Source organism: Macrobrachium nipponense, chromosome 4 (genome assembly GCF_015104395.2).
Source record: "Macrobrachium nipponense isolate FS-2020 chromosome 4, ASM1510439v2, whole genome shotgun sequence".
Classification (NCBI taxonomy): domain Eukaryota; kingdom Metazoa; phylum Arthropoda; class Malacostraca; order Decapoda; family Palaemonidae; genus Macrobrachium; species Macrobrachium nipponense.
Genome location: NC_061100.1, coordinates 113,279,797 through 113,304,148, shown reverse-complemented (window position 1 = coordinate 113,304,148; position 24,352 = coordinate 113,279,797). Strand labels below are relative to the sequence as shown.

Below are 24,352 nucleotides of genomic sequence, written 5' to 3'. Positions count from 1 at the left end.
TATGCTCCGTAGGATATTTTAAAAGGAAATTGTCAATTCAGTAGATGATACTCTCTTTATGTCAGCCACTATAAGGAAAGCCCAAATGACTTCACCTATCACCTAAGGTCAACGAAATATATAGTCAATAATATATCAGTGCATACATAATTTTAGAAAAACAACAGTTAACCTTTAAAAGGTCAACCACGTCATATGACGTGTTGCAGAAGTCGTCCCACACATGTTTACGTCATGTGACGTTCTTAAGTTTTTGAATTTGCGCGCCTTCATAGCTTATTGTATCGATATTGTTTCTGTCTACTTGGTGCCTTATTAGTGGTCTTGCTGGCCGTTTGCTCTGCTCGTCTTCCATTTGTATGAACAGCGCGGGGGAGGGGAGGTAAGGGTGGCCTAGGAGGTTGTCAGAAATGTCAAACCAGCTAATCCTGTGTGGCAAAGGATTGGTGGTGATAATTTTTTGCCGCACACCTTCGATTTTGATGAAAGTATATCAGGAATAAAGTTTTTTTTATTCTGCTTTTAATGATTCTATAATGGAACTGACTGTAGAGAGATCCAATCGTTAATTTCATGTTATGAAATGGGGTAATATATGAAGCGAACACTCAAGGGAACAAAAGTGGTATGACATTGCAGTATCAGAGATGAGAAATTTCTTTGCTTTCTTTATTGGGTCACTGATCCTCTCCTGAATACACTAATGATATATCAGAACTGCATACTGAGGTAAGGGGTTTTTCTAGATGGCATCATGTCACTAAGTTAGCTGGTATAGCTGAGAGAGAGAGAGGAGCTAAGTGTCGGAGACTCTCAACTCATTCACTGAGTTTTTGGGTATATTCAATCAAGTACTGCTGCGCTTCTCTTTATAGCTTCCTATTGTAGAATTTGTAGGAAACGCACTGCAACCGATGCTGTAAACTTGGCTTACATAAGGTTAAAATATCCTGTTATGATGTTCGTGATTTTCAAGTCTTGTGTAATGAATATGACCAATATACAATAAAAGACACGGTGGTAAGATAACATCTTGGCCGAAAGGTAAATGGAACCTTAATAAACAAACATATTACAAGTGAGACAACAATCCTCATTACAACGATATAAACTGCTCAGATTTCTTTTTTTTTTTTTTTTACTACTCCGTGTGTGTGTGTCTTTCTCCAACCATACCTAATAACTCCGCCCGCCAAACGAACTCCAGAGTTTATTGGTGGAATTCTTGCAAGCAGAGGAGGGGGTTCTCTCCCCCATCTCCCTCAGTAAACAGTGTTACCATGTAATTTTTCGAAGTCTCTGAAGACGGTGTACCAGGTAAACCTGTGTCCAACTGTGGGAGTCGGGGTAGTACTGCTGTTGTGAAAGGATGTCGCAGTCAGTCAAGTATTTATCTCACGATTTCATTCTGATTTTTTTGGACCTGTACAGAGCACTACCGTGCTTTTGGAAAATACGAAGTTCGGATTATTCCAATCCAGTAAAAAGACAAGCAGCTTATGAGCAATTACTGGAATTGTGTAAAAACAAATAGATAAAGATGCAAACAGCTTTTGTGAAAGCCAAAACTGCCAGCCTTTCATTGTATCTTTTGACTAATATAAATGAGTTTTACAATTAATCTATAAAACATTTTAAAGGATAAACGTGTCGATAAAAACATTAACATTCTTAAACGACTGTGAATTTCACTAGTAAAACATTTGAGAGGAAATCTGTCCATAGTGATCGATATCACACCTTTCATCGATATTCAAATTCATTCATCTCCAGAGTTAATTTAGATTCCTGTTATACGAAGTAAAGTATGTTTAAGAATGATGCATTCCTTATCACCTTGAGAGAGAGAGAGAAAAAAAAACATTCTGAAATGCAGGTAAAACTTTGCGTTGGTTAAATAAAATGAAAAAGCTGAAAAGCATATTGTATATTCAGAGATCCTCCTAAACTAAATGAATGGATTCCGTTACCCGATTTTTGTACCTGAAGCAGCAATAAAAATTAGGAACACCCCAACCATCATCAATCATTCTTAAATCATTTCTATAATTTTCCTGGTTATTTTCCTTTAATTCTTTCATTTAAGTCATATGGTGAAACCTCTCTTTATTAGCCATGGTTTCACCCATACTTTACCATTTTTCTTGCATATTTCATGCTTGTATTCGTCTTGCAGGAGTGCTATTATCATTATTGCACTTATCTTCCTTTTACTTGGTGCCATGATTTAAAAACACTCACCATATCGGGACACTATAGGACTGAAAAGAACACGGCCACTGCATATTAGCTCTGCCCTCTCAAAATATGCGTAGAGCAAGTCCTCTGCGTGTATGGGCAATACCCAAGCGGACTGGAGCGCGCGCTAATCCCGGCAGGACAAACCCCAAGCCAGTCGCGTATGTGTATGGCTGCTATTTAAAGGAATAAAAACAATGTAAATGGCTGATATTCTAATTTTACGGCACATACAGTCGGGCGTAATCCACCACTACTTATAATGACTTATTATATTAAAACTACGGGAACCTGCTCTGATTACTTGATATGGTCGTGTGATTCATAGGAAAATTCCTTTTTAATTCAAACAGGTGTTGGCATGAATGATCCGACATCACTCTCCCCCTCCACTAGAGTCGCTTATGTGGAATGTGCTTTGCTTTCAACACTCGCAGATTTTGACTGACCCTGACCGTTTGACTAGATGGCACAGTAACCAAGTTTCCTGAAGCACGTTTTGTTTGTTTCTGATTTTTAGCAGATTTACAGTTTACCTGTTTCTTATTATAATAATGAGGATTCTTTTCTTTAATATCATCGGCAACGTATTGTGTGTTTTTAGCATTATGTTGCAGTTGGTTACGTAAAAAGCAGTGAACATAAGAATGACTTGAACTATTATGAATTTAGCGATTATTATTAAAACAACTTATCCCTACTGTGTTATTATTAACTATATGTACTTGCTGTGGTTTACTTTCATTCTTTGCTAAAATTTGAAATAGTGAGGGATCCAGGTCAGCGCATTTAGACATTTTTTTTTTATTTGTTTATATGAATGTTAAGAATGTTAACCTATTGAAAGTTTTTACTGACATGTTATTCCTTGTAATCCATCCGTATTTTTTTTAAAGATAAGTTGAGTCATAGAGATTCGATTTTTTAAGCATATAACTCAAAAAAACTCAAGGCTAAAACTGCCATCGGGACCTTGCACAGGAGCCATTATTGTCCTGACCCGAAATAGTGTTACCTCTAATTTATCCAGATTTGTACGGGTGTTCCACTTGTTTTTGTGTGTTTTCTTATCACTACAGTGCCTAACGACCCTATCCATGTATCTGTATAAATACAGACGTCCACTGCGTAAACGCATATTCAATGTTTAATATGATTTGTTACGTACAGAATTAATAGTCACCCAAAATGATAAGATTAACACAGTATATGATTATAATATTTCTGGAGAACTTCTGGAAAAATAAAGTTGACAAAAACTCAAAGATAAAAACTCGCAGTAGCGAAGTCCCAATGATGTAGATAATTTCTGTAAAAAAGTAAGATTAAGAATGTCTCGTAACTTCAGCCACAGGAACAACGAAATTCGACCTGCAAAGGAAACACTCATAGTTACTCCAAATGAATAATAAAAGGAATGTACTTAGCTTGATTTTGTGGTTCTTAGCTTTAGCTTGGGTTTCCCCCGTGTGCGTTGTTGTTTGTTGAATGATTCGTTTCTTGCTGATCCTTGAAGATCCGATGCTGCAGACGCGTCCGGTTTGTTTCTTGAAGTGCTGGAAACGCTCAATAGACGATGATGCCTTCTTGAATGATTCTAAATGAGAGACATCTCTTAAGGTTAGGACGAAGCTTGCATTGCCGTAGGAAGCAGACGCGTCCGGTTTGTTTCTTGAAGATATGCACTGCTGAAGACGCTCACTAAACGATGATACGGTTTCTTGAATGATTCTTGATGTAAGACATATCTTACGTTGCCATAAGAGACACTAAGTTGCTTGAAGAATCTCTTGCTTTCGCCATCATTGACTACTGATATTATTCATTATTCGTTATTCTTCGGAAGACGTTGTAGAGTTGTCGCTGGAGGCTGCCACCATATATGTAGGGCTGATGCCTTTGTATAATAAGGCGCCCTGTGAGGTTATTTAGACCTGCGATAATTTACGCTAAGGTCGGTTTGTTATGACTCTCCATCCTCATTGGAGTGTCTTGGATTTTGATGATAATTTCTAAGTCAGTATCTTCTTTCTGATGCGAGGTTCTATTGTCGAAACACAGTGTACGAAAATATCTGTATTCTGCTAAGTCTACATTGTGAAGATCAGATAAAAATGTACAGGTCTGCCAATGATGCTGGCTAATTCAAGTCTGACATATAATCTAGTTTACAAATCATAAAGTGAGCAGACAGTAGCTCGGTCATACGAACATAGACATAGATGACATAGATTACAAGTCATGTAGGCCGCCTGGGTTAAGGTCACTGTGGTTGTCTCAAGCAGGAAGCTTTGACAACCGTTTACAAAACAATAGATTTGATGACCACAGATGACGGCAAACCAGACACTGACTGATACAACACGTCATCTTAGCCTACTTTATCTTATCTGGTCTGATCACATTCCTGCAAGCAAACTGGTTGACCTCTTGGGTCACTGGTTTTAATTAATCATAGTTTTAGTTTTTATATATGGAATAACATTCCATATTTTTATATTATGCAACACTTACATATATATATATATATATATATATATATATATATATATATATATATATATATGTAGTGACAAAGCCTTCCAAATAACTGGCTATTACACATACCAATCACAGTCAAAGTTACCTCACAGCAGCCAGATACTTGAACTTTTATAACCGGTAAAATACGACTAAGTACTCTAAAGGCAACAGTGGTCCCTTAAACAAGATTTAAACGTGTAGGAAATCAAACAAAGTTCACTTAAACAAGTGTGAGGTATTCATATGGGCTTAAATTAATTAAAGAGCATCACTTCATCAAACCATTTTGATTGTCTCCCCTGTCTTAACTTATTTCAAGAATATTGAAGGAACATCACAAACTATAACTTTGGTACAAACTTAATCCTGTCACTGGTGGTCAATAAATGAAACACTGTTATAGAATTTGAAATGCTAAGATTTAATTTTAAATTTTAAATTTATAAGTGGGATTCACAATCTTAAGAAAAAATCACTGTTACTTAAAAAGAACACAAAATTCAATTAATTCCTCAATTAAATTGTTAAACAAAATTAAATCAAAATTAATATATCAAGAAATTAAATTAATCAAGTAAAATTCAAACTGTTGGGAAATACTTAACATTTAAAAAGGAAACGCAAGTAAATGAAAATTAATTCACAAGTGTTAAAATGTGAAATTAAATAAAGTTAATCAAACAAATTGTTAATGCAAAAACATGAAAACACAAACTGTGTAAATATATGAAATTTACCACCAAATGGGAAAACTAAGGAACTGTAATCACAGAATATAAAAACACTTCAAAAAAATTAAATAATTCACAATAAACAGAAAAGTGAAATGTGAAGAAAAAAAATGAAATAAATTCACCAAATGTCTTAAATATTTTATGTATTTTTAAGTCGACTCTAAAATGTAAAAACTCTCCAATACCTTTTCACAAGCTACAGCTTCAAAATTCACCAAAACATTTGATAGGCCTGTTAGAAAACACGCTGTTACAATGTCTGTTTAGATTCCCAAAACTTCAATTCTATAAGAAATTTAACAAACACTAAGAGTGACCAAGTGCAAAATCTTTGTGTTACTTTACAAGTTAAATACCCCGATCGGGAGAGAGAGAGAGAGCTTGATAGGTCTCTATATTAAGAATTAATGTGAATTCTAATTTTCGTATGGGAACTTTTGGTTCTGTAACTCAGTCCCAAAATGCATGACGTCATTACAAGGTGAAACATTATGGGACCGAGATCTCTGTATTCTTATTATCAAATTACTTTACAAATCTATGAATTCCCTTTATAAGACGAGAGAGAGAGAGAGAGAGAGAGAGAGAGAGAGAGAGAGAGAGAGAGAGAGAGAGAGAGAGAGAGATTTTGTTTAATTTATCACTCACACGGTCTCAGAATATTAAGAATTCTCTTAAATTGAAAGCAAAATTCTAAATGACGTCATGAAATGTTCTGTATAAAAAAAATTATGTCACTTCCTGAAAATGCTTTACGAGATCTTACGCATAATCGTTTTGGGCCCAAAATACAACAATGACATAATCGATCAAGGCAGGTTCTCGAAGCTGTATGACTCAACATTACGAAACATGTGCAATTGTCATGTGCTTTAGACAAGACATAGGCGAGCTGTACGCATTCAGTACTGCACTTGGCTAAAGATATGAATGACATGTTTATAAAACAAACGAGGAAAGCAAGGCCCCTCTTGATGACATCTACTATGAGATTCAGGGCCTCTGTAACACGGTTTTTTCGCAATAACTTTTTATCTATGCATTTCATAAATATAACGCTTATTCAGAATACACATTATATCTACACATAATTTTTGACTGTATTCTGGATTACTTAGGTTGGACAAATTTGGTACCTATAATGTAAAAGTGACTTTTTTTGTAGACGGGCCAACTTACTCAGAGAAAAGGTTTCGAACGCACTCGTTACGTAACTTATGACAGCATTTCTTTCTTCTTTCTCGATGGATGATTGGCTATACGTAAAGAAGGCTAGACCTCTGGCAACAATGACATAAAAATTTTAATACAAGCAAAGTAGTACACCTTTATGAACTCTGAAACCTCTCCACAGATAATTGTCATAATGAACAAACCAACAAAATATGTTAATAAATACAAAAACACTTTAATTATTAGTCTAACTCCCAAAATAAGTGTAGTAAGAAATTAGTCTACTTTATACGTCACAATCAGATTGACAAGATCATGTAGGGAATAATTGACAGTTTTCACAAACATAGCAGACAAGCTTGATTTGATAACTGCTATTCCAATGTCAAGCAATTTTTATTTATGGGCTATCTACCTATTTACTGGGAAAAAAAATAGCCGGTACCGTATTTTGGCTTTAAACCTTCACCAATAATTATCGTCAGAATGATGACTTCATGAGGCTCCACCCACTTTGGCCTCGTTATAATTCAGGATAACATTGAAGGCTATCATGGGCATTGTTGGATTAGAAAATTTAACTTCTGGCTATAAAAACTCATTTCTCGAGTAGTTGTAAGAAGTGCTAAATGATCCTATTACTACTGTTGCGGTACTACTGCTACATTAGTATTACTATGCTAGCACAGATACCCCACCCACATCTATGTATCGTTCCGCCATTCATAAAGTCTTTATATCCAACATAGTCGTACGGCCTAAAGAAGAAGAAGAAAAATTATATTGAATGATCCGTTGGTCTGCTGGAGATTTTAGCACATATAAAGTTGTATTTACTTTGGATAAAAATCTTATTTTAACAAAAAATAGTTATAAAAAGACTGTTCACATACAATCTCTCTCTCTCTCTCTCTCTCTCTCTCTCTCTCTCTCGGTCTCTCTGGTGGCATAGTAAATAGTTAATGGAAATATTCAAAATCCTGAATGACATTACAAGTATTATAATCACGTTACGCTAAATACAAATCAAGCCATAAACATTGGATTTAAGCTAGAAACTGAATAATTGCCTATTCAGGCTAAAGTAAGTATGGCCACTGGCTTTCTCTTGACTGTGTAAAGTTGCAAGTCGTAAGACAAATGCAGTTTTGCAACCACGGGGACAATTCCAAATCCTGTTAGCCATTCTTGACTGCTATGTGTTTCAGAGCCGATGGAAAAAGGTGAATGGGTTTCTGTCTGGTGGATGGGCAGGGCAACATTTCGTAAAACGGTGTTTACCTTGCTTACGTAATGAAGGTTTTTCGACTCTTGGCTCGTAATCATTGTCCATGGCGTCGCGTCAGCTGGTTAATTTTTACTCTATAAAAATTAAAACTATCGGGTTTAGGTTATTGATAATGCTGACAAAATTTGTGTGTGGTTGTAAAATATACATATGTCAACTTTCAGTTACGTCCGATGCTTTGATAAGGAGCAAAGTCTAAAAAACCGAGTTACAGAAGCCCTGAATCTCATAGTTGTAAGCATCCGGTTCGGAACACGTGTCACTGGAGACAAAATGCCCAATTAAAATTTACGTTATTCTAATCTTGTGGAATCTTAACTTTGTAACATTACAAATGACAAACAAATAATTATCACTATTACTCAGAAATAGGACAACTAAAGGCTAGACATAATACTGGAAAGGGTATATAATTTACAAGCTAATATATATATATATATATATATATATATATATATATATATATATATTATATATTATATATATAATGTAAATGTAGCTTTTTATAGAAACCAATTGTATATGTAATCATTTAATAAGGTTTGTTGTTCAACTTGGTGATTAGGGTTAAATTGTATTATAAATATTTTGTCTGTTTTACATGTAAACATTGTTCACTCTATTTTGGATTGTTACTGCTGTAATTTGTTTGTTTGTTAATTGTTGCTGAGTTGTTCTTGAACAGATTGCTTATCCTGGTAGTTATCAGTGTTGGAATTACACTGTAACAGTTATAAGTTTCTGGAAATAGGATCAAGGTTTTTTGATGACTGACAGTGTAGAAGTTTTCAAAGTGTAAAGAACATTTCTTTGGAAATTCGTTTCGCTTGTATAGGATGTAGCTTAGAGTAACACAGATGTAAGTTTATTTCTTTACTGAAATTTGTATATATTCTATTTCATGTTTGTGGTGTTTTGTAGTAATATCAAACTATTATCAATTCTTTGTTTATTATGAAATTTCTATCTAACAGTGTTTAGTAAGTTTGTATATTTTGTTGTTTCAGTTTCTTGTACCACTCGTCGCCTTGCACTACTAGCATGGTTGGTACTCATCATTGGTTCTATGGTCTTGGAGTACTGACCAACTATAAACCCATTACAGTAATGGTCAACTTAAGTTGAAGTGCCTAGTGTTAAGTGATTTAAAGCTTTAAGTTGATTTAAAGTGTTTTGTAATATCAACTTGAACTTTATATCAAATTTTTAATAAAGTGTGACGTGAGTAACAGTATTTGTGTCTTTTCTACATCTCATCCCTGTGGCTTTGAAGAAAACGGCAGCTACATTATATATATATATATATATATATATATATATATATATATATATATATATATTTATATATATAATTATTAATAATTAAAATTAACTAACTGGCCACTGAAATACTCTGTAACATAACTTGAAGGGTTCACAGTTCTTTATCCATGGTGCAGTTCTGTGTCTCTTCTTCGTTATCTCTAAACAGGTAATTTTTCTCGTCTCTGCATTTGTCTCTGACGGATATTTTTTTTTTTTTTTTTTTTTTTTTTATGACCACGACATCATTTGTTTAGAGTTCTTATCTGTAGTGTTTGAACAAATACTTTCTGTGGTAGAAATAAATTGTGTAAACTATACGTGGACAGGACACATGATTTTATATCGTTCTATAAATCTGTAATCGAAATGAAGCAAACAAATAATTGCTCTATATTAACCAGAAAACACAGAATAAATCCAACATGCTTCCCATCTGAAGGTATCGCAAATGGGTAAAATGAAAAACAAATTTTATATATAAAATAAAAAGGGAAATATATCAGGTATAAGAAAGAACTGAGACTGAATTCTTCACACGTTATAATACAAATAAACTTTTTTGTTTTCACTCTTGTCACTTAACACAGATTTTAAACATTTATGTTCTTTATTTCTTTTTAGTGATATTATCTGATTGCATCACTCTGTGGAAAAACATCTGTTTCATAATTTACGCAGCTGAACTGCAGCAAATTCCCATTTATCTTAATATTAGTTGTGTTGGGGTTAGCTCTCAAAAACGGCTCCCTTGCGCTTTCTGTTCTGTCTTAGCTTTCTCATTAATTCTGTTATTTTCAGTATCCTCTTCAGACAAATCTGTGGATCCTAAATCTTTTCTTAATATTGTTGCATGTTATCTAGCTTAATATTGTTCAATCTAGCTCTGCTATTTCGAATAATTTCCCATGAGTTTCTTATAGATTTTATTTGTTGACTTCTTATTCATATCTCCTTCCCAAGCTTGTTTGTCCTGGTCTTTTATTATTTCTTGTAACTGCACTCCATTGATCGATTCAGTTTTGCATAGATTTAACCTGACTTCTTCATGCGCTCTTTCATTTGCAAAATCCAAGATATTGTCTTATTTTCGCACTGGTATAAAATTTTCTTACCTAAGAGCCTGTTACGGCCACTCTGCTTCAGGTAGAACAGTTGCTCTTCATATCCTTTGAGTGGGAGTTTGATTCTTCTATTTCGGCTCTTAATTCATTATTCACATACTGCAATTTAGGTCTTCCTTGGTGTCTTCAACAGTGCCCTGTAAACTTGATTGTGTATTTTGTTTTGCACTTAATTTAAGTCTTTTTGCTGACCTTCCTTACTTCTAAGGCATAAGCTACATCGTTCGTTCGTTTTAAATTAAGCTAGCCTAGCTATCTTGTGCTGCTACGGACGCTTCCTTTGGGGCAGCTCAAAGTATAATGTCATGAATGAACGTTGGCAATGCTAATCCCATCAAAGTCAGGTTAAGGTTTAGGTTTCTACCATCCCCTAGACCAGATTTCTGTTCAGCGTTGAGTCTTTAACTTTGGAACCGCCTTAGTTGATTCTGTACTGCTTTCCTAATTTTTTTTATATGTATATTTCCTTCTTTTGTTGACTTTTATCATTTTCTTTGTATTCGATCTGAGATGCAATTTTTTTTCTTTTCAATATTAGTTTCAAATAATAATAGAAAATTTATTTCAACCATTTCCTTTGTGCCCTCGTCGTATAGCTACTACGTTACTCCATTTATGTATTTTCTGTACGTATTCCCGGAAAATTAGCGTAAAAATAATTAGACCTTTCCCTAAATTTGCACGGAAATTGTAGTTCACACTCCCTCCTGTAGCCTATGTCTGTTTATGAAATCAAATTTTAATGTATTAGCTCTTACTCAAAAAAAAAAAAAAAAAAAATTGCAAAAGTAATGTCGCATATTTGCGTTTCTTTAATTTCTCTTTTCAGTTTCTTGTGTCGGTATGTCTTTAAACACACTTTATTTTCTAATTCTTCTTTCTACTTATCAGTATCCTATTATCTAGATGTGGATTATATTTCTATCTTTGTCATTTTGTTTATTTGTCTTGCATTCAGGTTTACTTCTTGGGTTTACTTTATTATTTGTTTCTACCATTCCCCTGCTTTTTATGGTATGCCATGATGACTTTCTTTAGTATTTCATTATTTTCATTCAGGGTAATGTTCATAATAAGCAGCTTTTCATTTACCCAGCTGAACTCCAGGAGATTCCCATTTATCTTAATAACTAGTAGTATTGGGGTTAGCTCTCAAAAACGGCTCAGAGAAAACAATAGCTGTGATTTCAGTAGTACTTAGTATTTCCCAATATGCCCCATTTTCAATCATTTGCAGCTCTTCAATCTTTAATTCTGTTAAATATATTACATTAGTAGGCTATGTACAGATGGGAAAGAGCGTCAGTGCCCATCCAAAATGCCTTTTCGGTCCCAACTTTGTTGTAACTTTTTTTCTGTGACGGGGAGGTTAGGTTTGATAGTTTCCGGGCCTCTTCAGGTATTACATTTTATTGCACATCGAATATATTCTTTTAACTATACTTTTTTCCTAAGTAAGTTCAATTTTCAACTACTCTGATTACTTCTATACCATCTGGTTTGTCTTTCGTATTATGTAAGAAAATGTTACTTTTGTACTTATTTCGAATCCACTCTTTTTTTTCTGCTCCTATTAAAAAGTGTCTATTAGCCTCTACATCCTCTGCACTTTCTGCTGTTACCAAGGCTTCATTTGCAAAGAATAAAGATCCTGCTAATTTTTGTTGTATTCCTCTTCCTTCATTTAATATTCTTTTTATCATCTAATATATTCTGAGCTTTTAACTACTATTTCTTTTCTGCGCTCTCCTTTTTGGCAAGATTTTTGTCACAATTACTCTACCAATCCGGTGGTCCGAAGTTCGATTCTCGGCCCTGTCAACGCGGAATCAGAGGAATGTATTTCTGGTGATAGAAATTCAGTTCTTGATATAATGGGGTTCGGATCCCACAATAAACTGTAAGTCCCGTTGCTAGGGCTAGGTAACCAGTTGGTTCCTAGCCACGTAAAAATATCTAGGAGAGCTGTTAATCAGCTCAGTGGTCTGGTTAAACTAAGATATATTTAACTTTGTCACAATTACTACATGTTTGTAATTGCATCTCTGACTTTCTGGTGGACCCTAGTGTTTCATGGCTTATATCAGTATATTTAACGAAGTGTATACCAATCATTATTAGGGTTAATCTATTTCTATAATTCTCTTCTATACTATATTGTATGATAAAGATGTTGTCAACGAATCTGCCTCCTGCTGTGACCCCGTGAGGCACTCATTGTTTCCTTTACTTGTTCTTGAGTGGTTCTCAATTTCCTCTCTTATTATCATCACAGATATTTTATATGATATATTTAGCATGATTATTAATCCTACATCTTTTATTATTCGTCTATTATTCCCATCAATTGTCATTGGTTTTTACTCATGCCAGCTCTCTGTAGTTTAAGGCTAATGAGGTGTCTTAAATGTGCGAACATTCCTCTCGGGATTCTGTATTGTGTCCATGCTAGTGTATGTTCATAAATTTTAATCCTAACAACATGAATGTTTCAAAGTTAGGAAGTATTTTGTACGTTATAACAGGTTGTTCAATTGCCAGATGAACAACAGCCACAGTCGCTGAATGGTCTACCGTCTGCTTCATTTCAGAGTTGTGTTCCGGCGACGGTTAGTTAACTACGGGTTGGTTAATGGTTCAAACGTGTGGCTGTACTGAACAGTAAAATGATCTCTCGCTATTAATTGAGGTTCTATCCGTTTTATTGTATTTGTGCTTGGACAACATATTTCAGGTATGTTAGAAAATTATTTATCAAGTAAAAATTAGCTACTATTTGTTTCAATTTACTTCATATAGGCTAGTATACCAGGTACTAGTATCAGCATACAGCTACAAAAACAGCTTCCCTCTTCGGCGGCAAAATAGTTTGGTAGCTAGGTATTGAAGGACTTGGTAGATTTTTACATTTTATTCAATTGTAAATGATCACTGCTATCGTAATAGGTTAAGTAGAATAAGTTAAAATGAAGAAAGCAAGATCATTTGATAATTAGGGTAGAATATCACAGCAGGCCAAGCAGGCCACCTACAATCAACGCTAGCCACCCTCCGAAAAAGTACATTATAACGCGTCCTGACACCCGAGATGGGCATCAGTCGCGACTTGTTGTTGGTGAGAAACGGAGCTAAAGACCTCTACTCTCCTTTCGAAGTAAGTATTTTCTCCAAAGTTAGAAATTAAGGCCAAATTTTAAGATTTAAACAGAGGGTACTGAAAATGGCGCCCACGGCAGTGGAAATCTCACAAAACGCTTTAGAAATTTTTTACTTACAACTAAAAATGTGTTTCGAAGATTGACGCCATCTCGATGTTTACGGAGTCGCTTGTGTCAACAAACAAAACTTTCATTTCCTGTGATAAATCCGCACACCACTTGTACCCACAGACGCTGGAGCGCTTTTATCACAACAATCGAAACACGATTCTCAACAACAAACAAGCCAGGAGTAAACAGCTGTTTTGGTAGAAGATGACGAGAAGCGTGCTCTTAGCTAATTTTTAAATAAGTAGTAAAACATCAATATTTTACATATTTATGATGATTAATTTGAAAATATTCGTTATTGAAAAAGTAACTCGACTCTGACTCAAATTTAAGTAATTATTTTTCTGAATTAGAACGTTCTTTTAAGTTCTGTATTATGATGTCACGACATCTTGACTTTCGTACCTATTGTAAATAATTGCTATACTCAACTGTCATTGCAGAACAGTTTACCAGTTATTCATGCAGATTGTTATCAGCTATACATGTAATTGTTATATCGTAATGCGCATATATATCTTTATTATTTACTTTTTGGATATATGAAGATGTTTTACTGCTGGATTATCGCCGTAGTGTGACGCAATCGTTTTCGGTCCATGGGCCTCTGTCTGTTTTCGCACCATAAGAAATTATGGGGCCGAATTTGCAATGACCAGAAAGTCGTTAAAAGAGGAAAGTTAGCATTGAGGGGCATATGTTTTGACTGAGAAAAATACAAATTTATTCAATAGCTAGCTTGTAAAAAATACTTGGTTATAAAAACTTGATTGACAACTAAGCAGCATGTCTACTATGGGTTTCAGAGACAGTGCAAGCACGTTTTTGGGCAATACCTATTTCTGTAACGAACACTCGTAACAGAACGAGATTTTGCTATAGTGCATTACACCCGTGCCGTAATTTATAAGGGTATCTTGAATCACTAATCGTAAAGAATAACGACACTTGTCCTTGTACCAAGAGACAAAAACTCCATTATGCAGAAATGGATACGAACACGCGTATAAAGCTCCACCTACCCTCTCCCCCCCCCCCCTCCACCGCCATCCCTTTTCTTCTTCGTTCCTCCGCCTTCCTCTCTCTCTTCTTCTCTCTCTCTCTCTCTTCTCTTTCTCTCTCTCTATCTCTCTCTCTCTCTCTCTCTCTCTGCTGTTGCCATTCGGTATGTGTTGACCCTCCAAACTGGGTATAAGACTACACACAAACGTTGAAATTGGTGAAATTAGGCTATGTATTGGAAGTATATATACATAAATATTAAAGCAATTTTATCATTATTGCATTACTATGACAACTAGAATTCATGGAAACAGTTTATAATAATGGAACGGCGTATGTGAAGCCTCCACTAATGTGGCAACGATGATTTTGCCATTCTTAGCATGCAAAACATTAAAGCATGCAAACATAAAGGTTACATTTATTTCTGGCATACGATTATTAAAGAAATTCAAAATACTAATAAAGACTGAAATCAATGAAAAGTGCTAGCAAAAACAAAAAAGCAAAAAAAAAAAACGTAGTCGTTCCTCAATGCAGTTTTCCGTATTCGTTCCTCTATGGTTTTCGGCAGCCAGATGTACGAAAACGTTAGAAACATTTGATTTTATCTACTTTAGAAATATCTGTAAATTGTTTTTCGGGGTAATTTGGTTGCAAAAAAGGGATAATATACATGAATGAAATCAAAATTTTTAAATAACAAAGTATATTTAAACTAAATAACGAGTAAAGTAAACAGTTTAGGGAATAAAACTTTGCAGTTTCGTCGTCTGTCGTTGTCTGCTGTTCGTAATTGTGTTTATGGCGCGCGCGCTTAGAAACCAGGAACAGCAACGGGTTTAAAGTGCAATGTGGAGTGAACTGAGACCAAAATGTGTATAATAACAATCAAATAAGCACTGTGGAGTTTCAGTTGTGATGGCAGTAAGGATAAAAACCGCCGATTACAAGGTAAGAATGAATTCAGTTCAAACCATAACCCCGGGAATAACAAGTTTCATACTTTCACTAATATAGGCAACAAAATGTTGTTTTATTGTGCTGATTACAACTGCAATCTTGAGTAAGATCAATAAACGTTACATATATACGCTAACATTGTTCAAATGAGTGCTGGGAAGGCTGGGGAAAGATGGTGGCCGTCACTGATGAGAACCGTCCATGCAAAACGTAGCCGCCATATTGGATTTCAAAACTGCCTTGAAAACATATTTTACGAAGAGCTCACATGCTTATTTTAGTTCGTATGGGGCTTTCATATATCACAATATGTTGACAAAACTTCAGTCTTTTAAATGGTATGCTTAGAGTTGCAATTGTATTCTTGTTTCACCAATTAAATATCGAGTGAATAAGACCCGCCCACCGTGATGAGGGTTGGCCTGTCGTGATATTCTACCCTATGTAACGTTTATTGATCTTACTCAAGATTGCAGTTGTAATCAGCACAATAAAACAACATTTTGTTGCCTATATTAGTGAAAGTATGAAACTTTTTATTCTCGGGGTCATGGTTTGAACTGAATTCATTTTTACCTTGTAATCAGTGGTTTTTATCCTTACTGCCATCACAACTGAAACTCCACAGTGCTTATTTGATTGTTATTATACACATTTTGGTCTCAGTTCACTCCACATTGCACTTTAAACAAGTTGCTGTTCCTGGTTCCTAAGCGTGCGCGCCACAAACACAATTACGAACAGCAGACGACGAAACTGCAAAGTTTTATTCCCTAAATTGTTTACTTTACTAATTATTTAGTTCAACTTTACTTTGTTATTTAAAAATTTTAATTTAATTCATGTATATTATCCCTTTTTTGTAACCAAATTACCCCGAAAAATTACAGATTTTTCTAAAGTAGATACAATCCAATGTTTCTAACCTTTTCATACATCTGGCTGCCAAAAACCATAGAGGAACGACTACGGATAAGTGGATTATATATATATATTTTTTGCTTTTTTGTTTTTTGCTAGCACTTTTCATTGATTTCAGTCTTTATTAGTATTTTGAATTTCTTTAAGAACTGTATGCCAGAAATAAATGTAACCTTTATATAATGTTTGGATGCTAAGAATGGCAAAATCATTGTTGCCACATTAGTGGAGGCTTCACACATACGATCGCATCGTCGAAGACCCGGGGAAAGACTTCTAGGGGCGACCGTAACCAGCCCTCCTTCTCACGAGGGGGAGCTGGGAAGAAGAAGCCTACGAGAGGCAGGAAACGCTAGGGACGGCGTTCCCCCTCACTTGCTGCTGGAAGTGGGGGTTGCCTGGCGAGCCATTGGGCAACTTGGCAGCGCTATGGAGCGGAGACCTGGATAGTAGACATCCTTCGGGAGGGGTATCTACTACCCTTCAAGTCTCGCCCACCCCTCACCTCCAACCCGGTCCACCTTCAGACCTACGTGCCCAGAACATCCAAGGACATAGCATTTCGGCAGGAAGTCCAAGCCATGCTGAGCAAGGAGCTGTGGAGATCGTCAGGGATCAATCACCGGGCTTCTACAGCCGTCTTTTCCTGGTGGAGAAGTTTTCGGGGGGCTGGCGCCCGGTGATAGATCTCTCTCCCATGAACCGATTCGTTCGCCAGTCTCGGTTCACGATGGAGACGGCACGCTCTGGGCTCGACTCCATCAGGGAGAACGACTCCATGCTTTCAGTGGATTTGAAGGACACGTATTTCCAGATACCCGCTCATCAATCCTTCAGGAAGTATCTCCGCTTCATCCTCAACGGGACGGTGTACCAATTCAGGGCACTTTGCTTCGGTCTTTTAACCGCCCCACAGGTGTTCACAGGAGTGTTCACTCTGGTGTCTGCTTGGGCCCACTCGTCAGGGATATGTCTTTTGGGGTATTTCGACGACTGGTTAGTCCTGGTGAGCTCCCGCTCACAGTTGCTACGGGACAGGGATCGACTCCTCGAGTTCTGCCGCAATCTGGGGATCGTGGTGAACTTCGAAAAGTCAGTTTGTTCATGACACTTACCTGTCAGATATATATAGCTGTATTCTCCGAAGTCCGACAGAATTTCAAAACTCCCGGCAAACGCAGTGGTCGGCCAGGTGGTTAGTACCCATTCCGCCGCTGGGAGGCGGGTGTCAGGAACCATTCCCATTTTCTATTCAGATTTTTCTCTGTCGCCGGTCGGTAAACAACTGGTTACAGACCTCCGCCTAGGATTTTGGAAAACTCTTTGTTCACTTGAGTATTTGATTGTCTCTTGATTTTTTGAAACTTGCTCGGTGGATTGGCATACGCGATTGTGGTTTGTCTTTGAATTTGGTTTTGGATTTCTCTAATATGTCTGGATCTTCTGCAACTAGTTTTAGAGTGTGTACTGTGCTAGAGTGTAAGGTGAGGCTACCGAAAGCTTCGGTAGATCCTCATACAGTATGCACGAAATGTAGAGATCATATTTGTTTGATGAATGATAGGTGTAAAGAGTGTGAAAGCTTGACCGAAAATGAATGGAAGACTTATGATTCGTATGTTCGTAAGCTTGAAAGGGATAGAATCAGAAGATCTTCCTCCAGAAGTGCTTCTGTGAAGAGTAAGGGTAGTAATTCGCATTCTAACCTTCCTGTAGAGGTTGTTACATCTAACCCTGTGTATTTGCCTTCGGGCAATGAAGTTATTGCTTCGGAAGGGGTTGCCCTTTCTTCCATCATGGAGTCGATTCGTGCACTAGAATCGAAAGTGAGTGCATTGAAGACCACAGTGAAGTGTAGTGGAAACATTAGTGCCCCTAGTGTAGTGGAGGGGGCGTCAGATCGGTCCCATAGTGCCTCTAGGAATAGACCTCTGTCGGACTCCCAGGACTCAGGGAATGGACATGTCGAAAACCGAAGGAGGGCTACGGGAAATTCCCACCGGTCTGGCGTCCCTTCAGCAGATCCTGTGGACGCTTCCCAGGCTGCCGAAGAGTGTGATCGAGCACGGATATTGAAGGAGTGCTTTTCGTCCTCTGAGGCGTCCTCTCCTGACCGGGGATGGAGCTCTCAGAGGGCCTCTCACGAGGAGTACGAGTTTGACACTAGGTGTCGCACAGGCGGCCAGCGTCTTTCTCGTCCTCTTAGGAGAGGTTTTAAGGAAGTGGACGCTTCACGTCCTACTTCTCGTCCTGTTCTTTCATCATCACCCGAACACTTCGAAGAATTGACGCCTAAGAAGAGAGGCAGGACGTCTTCTGATGAGGACGCTTTTGAGAACTATCAGCGTCTTAGAGTTCAAAGGAAGAAGAGGGCTCCAATTCGCCCTTCTTCGCATATAATGAGTCCTTCTCCTGAACGTGGAACTTCACCGTCTAATGAAACTCGTAGGCAATTGCGTCAACGATTGTCGGCTTTCTTCGCAAGGGGAGAAGAGGAGCCTCATCGGCGTAGAAAGGATCTTTGGCTTCCTGTTAAAAGATCGAAACAACCTTTGTCGGCTTCGCCTCGTTCTTTAGCCTCTCCTGCGTCGTCTTCTTCTGGATCCTTCAGACTCAACCGAGAACACGCAAGTGTTTCCGGAGAGAGAGTGTCCAGAAGTGGCGATAGGGACAGAAGCGTTCGATGTCGCACAGGCGGCCCTCGCTTTTGTCAGGAGGTTGAGAACGAGCAAGAGAAGCCTCGTGTCGACGTTCGACGGACTTCTGCATCAACTTGACGCTTCTATCATGAGAGAGCCTACCAACGCCAAAAGTATCAGGACGTTCCAGAAGGCTCTAGGATTCAAAGAGAGCAACGTTTAGATTATGTGTCTGATCTTACTCCTCAAGAAAGGGAAATACTGTATGAATATCGACGAAAGGCTCGTGCTTTAGAATATGAGAACTCGCAACGCGTTAAGAGAGATCGTAAGACTCACCAGGACGCTCGAGAGGACGCCCCGATACAGGTTAAGCGTCCTAAGCGAGGTTTGAAAGACGCTCGACGTCCATTAGAGCACGTCCCGCTTCAGGACGCTTTTGAGGACGCTTCTTTGATGGATAAGCGTCTTATAGACATTAGAGTCCAGCGGGATCGGAAGCTTTCATTGGCAGACGCGCGACTTCCTGTGAGTCCTAAGTCTCGCTCCCTTAGTAAGGACGCTCGCGATGACGATAGACACCCGACTATTCGGGATTCTCGGAAAGAGAAACGTACTCAACTGAGAGAAGATCGACAGGAATCCCGCAAAGAGGCTTTTGAAGAACCTTTGCCTTTAATGACTTCGAAAGACAAGGCTTTACAAGAGAGTCTGAAGTTTTCAAAGACAACGGCGGATCATTTGCGCATTGTCTCGTCTATTCCTTCAGCGGATAGAAACTCCCCCTTACGAACAGAGCCTCAAAGGAGAACCACTTCTTGTTTAGCTAAAGAAACTTCGGACCGTCAAGATCAAGGAGAGTCTTCTAACGATACGCATCCTGCAGAAGAGGAAGAGCCTTCAGAAGCGTCTACGGATTATAGCACGTTAACGCGCTTACTGAAGGAATTGTTTTCGGAAAAATTCCAAGCACCAGTTCCTCTCTCTCCGCCATCGCAACTATCCTCATCCAAGACGAGAAAAGCTCCGGGTTTTGTTAGGATGGCTGCTTCGCTTTCTACTAAAGATCGTTGAAGAGGATGATGATTGGATGGAATCAAGGAAGACGAAAGGAAAGACGTCCTTTGCGCTTCCTCCAGCTAAGCTAAACGGGAGAGCCGGTATATGGTATGAGACCGGAGAAGAAACAGAGTTGAGACTTCCGTCGTCTGCGCAAGGTGACTTCTCAAACCTGGTCGAAGCACCAAGAAGATCTTACCTGTCCTCGGCTAAGGTTTCATGGACTATGCCGGAAATAGATCACCATCTAAAAGGACTTTACAGGACGTTGGAAGTATTCAACTTCCTAGATTGGTGCTTGGGAGCTTTAGGTCTGCAAGCTAAGAGCCCAGAATCATTGTCATTAGAAGAGTTATCGAGCGTCCTGTCATGCATGGGACAAAGCAGTAAGGGATGGCTCGGATGAGTTAGCTGCCCACTTTACTACGGGCGGGAATATTAAAGAAACGCGCGCCTTTTCTGCAGTTTTACTGCTAAAGCAGTTTCCCCTACGCAGAAAGCGGAGTTATTATTCGCCCCCTTTTCTTTCCATCTTTTTCCTGAAAATATGGTAAAGGATTTATCTGTGAACCTGAAAGAGAAAGCGACACAGGATTTGCTGTCTCAATCATCTAGACTTCCTGCGACGCAATCATCTTCTCGAGTAGCTCAGGGACCAAAGAAGAATTTTAAGCCCTTTCGTGGCAAAGCACCATCAAGAGCTGCTACACGAGGAAGGGGCTTTGCTAGAGGCAGAACCCCCGCAAAGCAAAGAGGAAAGAAGTGACAACCTTGCCCTTCAGGCACCGGTGGGAGGGAGACTTTCTCTCTTCGCAGAGGCTTGGAGAGCAAGGGGGACGGACACCTGGTCCCTCAAGATTATAGAGAAGGGATACAAAATTCCCTTTCTCTCCATGCCTCCGTTGAGCATGAAGCCTATAGACCTGTCACCAGCTTATCAGCCGCAGAAGCAACAGATTCTACTCGATTTATTAGATCAAATGATCGAGAAAAGAGCCGTAGAACGAGTGCTCTTGACAGATTCCCCAGGCTTCTACAACAGGTTATTCCTGGTTCCGAAGCAGTCTGGGGGATGGAGGCCTGTCCTAGATGTCAGCAGTCTGAACCTTTTCGTGAAGAAAGAAAGCTTCAAAATGGAAACATCACAATCGGTCCTAGGGGCCTTGAGACCATGGGATTGGATGGTGTCATTAGATCTCCAAGACGCTTACTTCCATGTCCCCATCCATCCCCAGTCCAGGAAGTTTCTCAGGTTCATTTTAAGAGGACAGGTCTTCCAGTTCAGAGCTCTATGCTTCGGACTGAGCACAGCTCCCATGATTTTCACTTTTCTCATGCGGAATGTGGCAAAGTGGCTTCACCTCTCGAAGATACGAGTCTCCCTTTACCTGGACGACTGGCTCATACGGTCGTCGTCGAGAGCAAGGTGTCTGGAGGACCTTCAGACTACGTTACTGTTGGCAAAATCTTTAGGCCTCCTGATCAATTACGAGAAGTCCCATCTGATCCCAACACAGTCCATCGTGTATCTGGGGATTCAGATGGATTCAGTGGCTTTTCGGGCTTTTCCGTCGCTAGAACGTCAGCGGAAAGGCTTAGAAAAAGTGTCAGCCTTCCTGGAGAAGGAAACATGCTCGGCGAAGGAATGGATGAGTCTGCTGGGGACCATTTCTTCGCTGGAGAAGTTTGTTTCTCTAGGGAGACTACATCTCAGGCCCCTACAGTTTTTTCTAACAGAAAATTGGCAGGACAGACAAAACTTAGAGGAGAATTTGAGAATATCCCCGTTGGTCAAGAAACACTAGAGTGGCCTGGCTGATCCCACCAGATGTCGAAAGGAGTGTCCCTCTGTCTTCAGAGCCCCGACCTTGTGTTATTTACAGACGCGTCTATGACAGGCTGGGGAGCAACTCTGGGAAAGGAGGAAGTGTCAGGCCTCTGGAGAAAAGAACAGAAGCCTTGGCACATCAACCTCAAGGAGTTAGAGGCAATTCGCTTAGCACTTCTAGCCTTTCAAGAACGAGTCATAGGCCGAGTTGTCCAGATCAACGCGGACAGCACCACGGCCCTTTCTTATATCAAGAAACAGGGGGGGACACACTCTCGTTCTCTCTACAAGATAGCGAGAGAAATCCTGTTATGGTCAGAGGAGAGGAACATAACTCTCCTGACAAGATTTGTTTCAGGGGTCCAGAATGTCAGAGCAGACATTTTAAGCCGTCGAAATCAATTGATTTCAACAGAATGGACTCTGCACATAGAAGTCTGCCAACAGTTATGGAGACTATGGGGACAACCAATAGTGGACCTCTTCGCGACTTCGAAAACGAAGAGACTGCCTCTTTACTGTTCACCGATCATCGACCCGGAAGCAGTAGCAGTAGACGCAATGCTTTGGGACTGGACGGGGATGGATGTATACGCCTTTCCCCCGTTCAAACTTCTGGGAGAAGTAACAAGGAAGTTAGCAGCGTCGGAAGGAACAAGGATGACACTGGTCGCACCATTCTGGCCAGCAAGCGAGTGGTTCACAGAGGTCATGTCCCTACTAGTGGACTTCCCAAGAATCCTACCAGTAAGACCCGATCTTCTCAAACAGCCCCACTTCGAGAGATATCACCAAAACCCGTTCGCTCTGAGTCTGACTGCATTCAGACTATCAAGAAACTGGCAAGAGCGAGAGGGTTTTCAGGAGAGGTGGCAAAAGCTATCGCCACCGCGAGAAGAGCTTCCTCTCAATCTGTCTACCAGTCTAAGTGGGCTGTTTTTAGAAGATGGTGTAGGAAAGAGGGCATTTCCTCCTCCAAGACCTCTGTGAGCCAAATCGCCGATTTCCTGTTACATCTTAGGAATGTAGACAAGCTGGCAGTATCAACAATTAGAGGATATAAGAGTATGCTGTCAACAGTCTTCCGTCATAGAGGCCTAGATTTGACGAATAATAGGGATCTTCACGATCTTCTGAGATCCTTCGAAACATCAAAGGTTCCACAGGTTAAAACACCTTCGTGGAATTTGGACATAGTTCTAAAATCTTTAATGGCGAGTCCCTTTGAACCTTTGCACGAGGCTTCGCTGAAAGATTTAACGAAGAAGGCCCTCTTTCTAACCACCCTAGCCACTGCGAAGAGGGTGAGTGAGGTTCAAGCAATTAGCAAAAATGTTGGATTTAGGGGACACAATGCAGTCTGTTCCTTGAGTCCTTCCTTTTTAGCTAAAAACGAAAATCCTTCCAATCCCTGGCCTAAGAACTTTGATATCAAGGGATTAGCAGGGATTGTTGGTCGAGAGCCAGAAAGAGTCCTGTGTCCTGTCAGAGCTCTAAAATTCTATCTGGATAGAACAAAACAAATTAGAGGTCAATCTGACAATCTTTGGTGTTCTGTGAAAAGACCTGATTTACCTATGTCTAAGAACGCCTTAGCGTTCTTCTTGAGAAGCACCATCAGGGAGGCCCATTCGTCCTCCCCAGATAGTGATCTGAAAATTCTGAAAGTCAATGCTCATGAAGTTAGAGCTGTCGCAACTTCGATGGCATTTCAGAAGAATATGGCGCTCAGCGATATTGTGAGCACCACATTTTGGCGAAGCAACTCTGTGTTCGCTTCACACTACCTCAGGGATGTGAAAGTGATATATGAGAACTGCTTTTCGCTTGGACCATACATATCAGCAGATTCAGTTTTGGGTACGGGAAGTGGCACGAATCCTATCCTTTAGAAAATGGATAGGTGTGCTTTTATTTTATGGTTGTTGGTTTTTTGGTTGTAGGGTCGACCGCTAGAGGCGGACTTCCCTTTATTTTAGCCTTAAAAGTTTTGGGGACTAACTTTGCTAGGCTAGGTCAGGTGGTGGTTTTTTCTTTGCTTCGCTGCCCTTAAAGTATGGTCAATATGGTCTAGACACATTGTGGTCACGCCCCCGTTGTCAGATCATCTAGATCTCACCAGCTATACAGGTCACGTCCTTGCTGGAGACTCTAGTAAAGCAAAAGCAGACTTGGGTGACAGTAATCACGAAGTCAGCTACGCTAACAGGTAAGGAACCAAGATGTCTATCATCTGCATGTGAAATGTTTCCCAAAATCCTTTTATTCTGTCCCTCCCCACCTCCAATG

General features: G+C 39.0%; 1 protein-coding gene across 1 annotated transcript in view; it reads left to right on the top strand.

The window, feature by feature from the left end:
• Window positions 1–12,960: 12,960 nt before the first annotated feature.
• LOC135211075 (nuclear pore complex protein Nup133-like) overlaps window positions 12,961–24,352 on the top strand; it is a 255,460-nt gene continuing 244,068 nt past the window's right edge. Inside the window, exon 1 of the mRNA XM_064244133.1 lies at window positions 12,961–13,116. The gene's annotated coding sequence lies outside the window, so the exon portion shown is untranslated. The remainder of the gene's footprint in view (window positions 13,117–24,352) is intronic.